The sequence below is a fragment of the Papio anubis genome, chromosome 5 (genome assembly GCF_008728515.1).
Source record: "Papio anubis isolate 15944 chromosome 5, Panubis1.0, whole genome shotgun sequence".
In the NCBI taxonomy this organism is placed as follows: domain Eukaryota; kingdom Metazoa; phylum Chordata; class Mammalia; order Primates; family Cercopithecidae; genus Papio; species Papio anubis.
In genome coordinates, this window is record NC_044980.1 from 55,066,556 (window position 1) to 55,072,926 (window position 6,371).

Sequence of the window (6,371 nt, forward strand, 5' to 3'; positions counted from 1 at the left end):
TTCCCACACAATAATAATGGGAGACTTTAACACCCCACTGTCAATATTAGACAGCTCAACAAGACAGAAGGTTAACAAGGATATCCAGGACTTGAACTCAGCTCTGCAACAAACAGACCTAATAGACATCTACAGAACTCTCCACCCCAAATCAACAGAATATACATTCTTCTCAGCACGACATCGCACTTATTCTAAAATTGACCACATAATTCGAAGTAAAGCACTCCTCAGCAAATGTACAAGAATAGAAATTACAAAAAACTGTATCTCAGACCACAGTGCAATCAAATTAGAACTCAGGATTAAGACACTCATTCAACACCGCACAAGCAAACGCAAAATTAACAACCCACTCCTGAATAACTACTGGGTAAACAACGAAATGCAGGCAGAAATACAGATGTTCTTTGAAACCAATGAGAACAAAGACACAACGTACCAGAATGTCTGGGACTCATTTAAAGCAGTGTGCAGAGGGAAATTTATAGCACTAGATGCCCACAAGAGAAAGCAGGAAAGATAAATTGACACCCTAACATCACAATTAAAAGAACTAGAGAAGCAAAAGCAAACACATTCAAAAGCTAGCAGAAGGCAAGAAATAACTAAGATCAGAGTAGAACTGAAGGAGATAGACACACACACACACGCACAAAAAAACTCTTCAAAAAATAAATGAATCCAGAAGATGGTTTTTTGAAAAGATCAAAAAAATAGACCACTAGCAAGACTACTAAAAAGGACAAGAGAGAAGAATCAAATAGACACAACAAAAAATGATAAATGTGGTATCACCACTGATCTACAGAAACAGAAACTACCATCAGAGAATTCTATAAACACCTCTACACAAATAAACTAGAAAATCTGGAAGAAATGTATAAATTCCTGGACACATACACCCTCCCAAGACTAACCCAGGAAGAAGTTGAACACCTGAATAGACCAATAACAACTTCTGAAATTGAGGCAATAATTAATAGCCTACCAACCAAAAAAAAGTCCAGGACCAGACGGATTCACAGCCGAATTCTACCAGAGGTACAAAGAGGAGCTGATACCATTCCTTCTGAAACTATTCCAATCCATAGAAAAAGAAGGAATCCTCCCTAACTCATTTCATGAGGCCAGTGTCATTCTGATACCAAAGTCTGCCAGAGACACACACACAAAAAAGAGAATTTTAGACCATTATCCTTGATGAACATCAATGCAAAAATCCTCAATAAAATACTGGCAAACCGAATCCAGCAGCACATCAAAAAGCTTATCCACCACGATCAAGTCGCCTTCATCCCTGGGATGCAAAGCTGGTTCAACATATGCAAATCAATAAACATAATCTATCACATAAATAGAACCAATGACAAAAACCACACAATTATCTCAATGGATGCAGAAAAGGCCTTCAACAAAATTCAACAGCCTTTCATGCTAAAAACTTTCAATAAACTAGGTATTGATGGAACGTATCTCCAAATAATAAGAGCAATTTTTGATACACCCACAGCCAGTATCATACTGAATGGGCAAAACCTGGAAGCATTTTCTTTGAAAACTGGCACAAGACAAGGACACCCTCTCTCACTACTCCTATTCAACTTAGTGTTGGAAGTTCTGACCAGGGCAATCAGGCAAGAGAAAGAAATAAAGGGAATTCAATTAGGAAAAGAGGAAATCAAATTGTCCCTGTTTGCAGATGACATGATTGCATATTTAGAAAACCCCATCGTCTCAGCCCAAAATCTCCTTAAGCTGATAAGCAACTTCAACAAAGCCTCAGGATACAAAATCAATGTGCAAAAATCACAAGCATTCCTACACACCAATAACAGACAAACAGAGAGCCAAATCATGAATGAACTCCCATTCACAATTGCTATAAAGATAATAAAATACCTAGGAATCCAACTTACAAGGGATGTGAAGGACCTCTTCAAGGAGAACTACAAAACTACAAACCACTGCTCAAGAAAATAAAAGAGGACACAAACAAATGGAAGAACATTCCATGATCATAGATAGGAAGAATCAATATCATGAAAATGGCCATACTGCCCAAGGTAATTTATATATTCAATGCCATCCCCATCAAGCTACCAAAGACTGTTTGCACAGAATTGGACAAAAACTACTTTAAGGTTTGTATGGAACCAAAAAAGAGCCCGCATTGCCAAGACAATCCTAAGCCAAAAGAACAAAGCCGGAGGCATCACGCTACCTGACTTCAAACTATACTACAAGGCTACAGTAACTAAAACAGCATGGTACTGGTACCAAAACAGGTATCTAGACCAACAAAACAGAACAGAGGACTCAGAAATAACACCACACATCTATAACCATCTGATCTTTGACAAACCTGACAAAAACAAGAAATGGGGAAAGGATTCTCTATTTAATAAATGGTGCTGGGAAAACTGGCTAGCCATATGTAGAAAGCTGAAACTGGATCCCTTCCTTACACCTTATACAAAAGTTAATTCAATGGATTAAAGATTTAAATGTTAGACCTAAAACCATAAAAACCCTAGAAGAAAACCTAGGCAATACCATTCAGGACAGAGGCATGGGCAAGGACTTCATGACTAAAACACAAAAAGCAATGGCAACAAAAGCCAAAATAGACTAATGGTATCTAATTAAACCAAAGAGCTTCTGCACAGCAAAAGAAACTACCATCAGACTGAACAAGCAACCTACAGAATGTGAGAAAATTTTTGCAATCTACCCATCTGATAAAGTGCTAATATCCAGAATCTACAAAGAACTTAAGCAAATTTACAAGAAAAAAACCAAACAACCCCATCAGAAAGTGGGCAAAGGATATGAACAGACACTTCTCAAAAGAAGACATTTATGCAGCCAGCAGACACATGAAAAAATGCTCATCATCACTGGCCATCAGAGAAATGCAAATCAAAACCACAATGAGACATCATCTCACGCCAGGTAGAATGGCAATCATTAAAAAGTCAGGAAACAACAGATGCTGGAGAGGATGTGGAGAAATAGGAATGCTTTGACACTGTTGGTGGGAGTGTAAATTAGTTCAACCATTGTGGAAGACAGTGTGGCATTTCCTCAAGGATCTAGAACTAGAAATACCATTTGACCCAGCAATCCCATTACTGGGTATATACCCAAAGGATTATAAATCATTCTGCTATAAAGACACATACACACATATGTTTATTGTGACTCTATTCACAATAGCAAAGACTTGGAACCAACCCAAATGTCCACCATTGATAGGTTGGATTAAGAAAATGTGGCACACATACACCATGGAATACTAGGCAGCCATGAAAAAGGATGAGTTCGTGTCCTTTGCAGGGACATGGATGAAGCTGGAAACCATCATTCCTGGCAAACTATTACAATGACAGAAAACCAAATGCATGTTCTCACTCATAGGTGGGAACTGAACAATGAGAACACCTGGACACAGGGTGGGGAACATCACACACCGGGGCCTGTTGTGGGGTGGGGGGCTGTGGAAGGGATAGCATTAGGAGAAATACCTAATAAATGATGAGGTGGTGGGTGAAGCAAACCAATATAGCACATGTATTCCTATGTAACAAACCTGCACGTTGTACACATGTACCCTAGAACTTAAAGTATAATTTTAAAAAAGAAATAAGAAAATATGACACATAGGCAAACAAAAAAGCAGTAAATACAAACATATCTCAAAATTACCTAGATATGTCCTAACAAAGAATCTAAAGCAGCTTTTGTAAATATGTTAAAGAATTTTAAATATATATGTCCAAAGAATGAAAGGAAATACGATCTCAAGGAGTGAATAGAGAAGGAGTCTAAGCAGAGAAAATAACCAAATGAAAGTTCTAGAGCTAAAAAAAAATTTTTTAAATGAACAATTTAATGGACAGGTCTGAATAGCTGATCAGAGATGGCAGAAGAAAAGAGAACCTAAAACAGATCAGTAGAAATTATTTAATCTTAGAAGGGAAGAGTGGGGAAAAAATCAGGAAGATGAACTGAGATTTAGGAATAGGTAGGACAATACCAAATAGTCTTAACATGGAAGTAATTGGAATCCTAGAAGGAAAGGCGAGTGAGACGGGCCAAAAATTTTTTTGAAGGAATAATAGCTGAAATACTTTGCAAAATGATCAAACAGATCCAAGAATTTTAGCAAACCCCAAGAAGAATATAAAGAAAACCACACTCAGGCACATTGTAATAAAACTGCAGAACATCCAAGATAAAGAGGAAATATTAAGGGCATCCAGAGGAAAGACACACATTAGGTACAGGTGAACAAGGATAAGAATGATCATAGGCTTATGAGAAACAATGGGGACTGAAAACCCAATGGCATGGCATCTTTAAATTGCTGAAAGCAAAAACGAAAGCAAAGCTGTTAACTCAGAATTCTACATCCAACAAAATTATCCTTCAAAAATGAGAAGGAAATAAAGGCACTTTCAGATAAACAAAAGCTGAGAAAATTAATCACCAGCAGACCTACACTATAAGAAATACAAAAAGTTGGCTGGGCGCAGTGGCTCACGCCTGTAATCCCACCACTCTGGGAGGCTGAGGCAGGCGGATCACGAGGTCAGGAGATCAAGACCATCCTGGCTAACGCGATGAAACCCCTTCTCTACTAAAAATACAAAAGATTAGCCGCGCATGGTGGCGGGCGCCTGTAGTCCCAGCTACTCAGGAAGCTAAGGCAGGAGAATGGCGTGAACCCGGGAGGCGGAGCTTGCAGTGAGCCGAGATCGCGCCACTGCACTCCTGGGGTACAGTGCGAGACTCTGTCTCAAAAAAAAAAAAAGACATACAAAAAGTATGTTTTCTTTCTTATAATTTCCTTAAAGACCACTATTTAAGGCAAAAGCGAAAACACTCTAAGGTGGGGATTATGACATGTTAAAATAACGAATATGACAATAACCACACAAAGAAAGGGAGATGAGGCCAGGTGTTGTGGTGCATGCCTGTGATCCCACCACTTTGGGAGGCACAGCAGGGAGGATCATTTGAGCCCAGGAGTTCAAGACCAGCCTGGGCAATATAATGAGACTTCATGTCTATTAAAAATAAAAATAAAAAATTAACCAGGTGTGGTGGCACATGACTGAGTCCCGGCTACTCAGGAGGCTGAGGCAGGACTGCTTGAGCCCCAGAGATTGAGGTCACAGTAAGCCATGATTGTGCCACTGCACTCCAGCCTGGGTGAGGGCAAGACCCTGTCTCAAAAAAATTAAAAGAAAAGAAAAGAAAGAGGATGACTAAATTGAAATAAAATGTTTTAAGTTTACTACATTTGTGAAATGTTAAGTGTGAAATGTGGAAAGATACAATATTGAGTATGAACAGATTCTAATGTATAGGGGCTGCATATTTTTAGCCCTTGAGCAATCAATAAAATTAAATAAAAAAAGAAGATAAATGAGAAAGAGAGATATAAGGGGTGTATAACTAAAAGCCAATAGAAAAAATAAAATGGCACACTAAAAAATATTCAACTGCTCCAAAAAGAGCAGGAAAGAAACAACAGAGGAACAAAAAACAGAAGAGATAATGAGAAAAAAGAAGTCTGATACCTGGTGTTTAGTATAATTCACTCAATAAATTCATTCATGCAATGAGAGGCTACTATACTGATGCCTGAAGATATATAAATGTTCATAAGACTTACCTCCTACTCAAAAACCTTACAATTATGCATGAGACTATACAATAAAATGGCATATGAAAAATACAAAGAAAATTACAGTTATCACTAAAGACTTTCTATATACTAAAAATCCTACTAAATACTTCACAAATATTATTTGTTTCTCACAATGATATAAAGAATTTTCATAATGTAGGTGTCCTTGGCCCCACTTTGTATATAAAGTTGGATGTAAGCTTCATGATAGCACAAACCATAAATGTTATTTACCATTGTGTTACCAATGCCTCACAATTTGCACACATCTAATACAAGCTTAGTAAGCAGCTATGAAAAGAATAAGTGAATGGCAAAGGATATAATAATTTACCCAAAGTCATGCTGAGAACCAGAATTTGGAACCAGATAGACCTCGGTCCAAAGTCCTTGATACTAACAGTTAGGATCCCAAAAGGCAATAACTTGGGTGACAATACATCCAGTATGCACAGGATAGTTCCAGTTTATGATTATTGTCCCAATGTAACTATTAATAGTTCTCCCATTCATTCACCCTCAAAAAAGCCAAATTTGTATGATAAATGTTATGGTTTCTCTAGCTATAAGATTTCAGATGAGATTCTTCTCATCCACGAGCATGGAATGTTTTTCCATTTGTTTATGTCATCTCTGATTTCTTTCAGCAATGTTTTGTAATTCTTTTTTTTTT

At 37.7% G+C, this 6,371-nt stretch overlaps 1 protein-coding gene across 4 annotated transcripts in view; it reads right to left on the minus strand.

Annotated features, from left to right (window-relative positions):
* The window catches only part of PDE4D (phosphodiesterase 4D), a 1,533,637-nt gene that overhangs the window by 1,467,837 nt on the left and 59,429 nt on the right, over positions 1-6,371 (minus strand). The window lies entirely within an intron of this gene.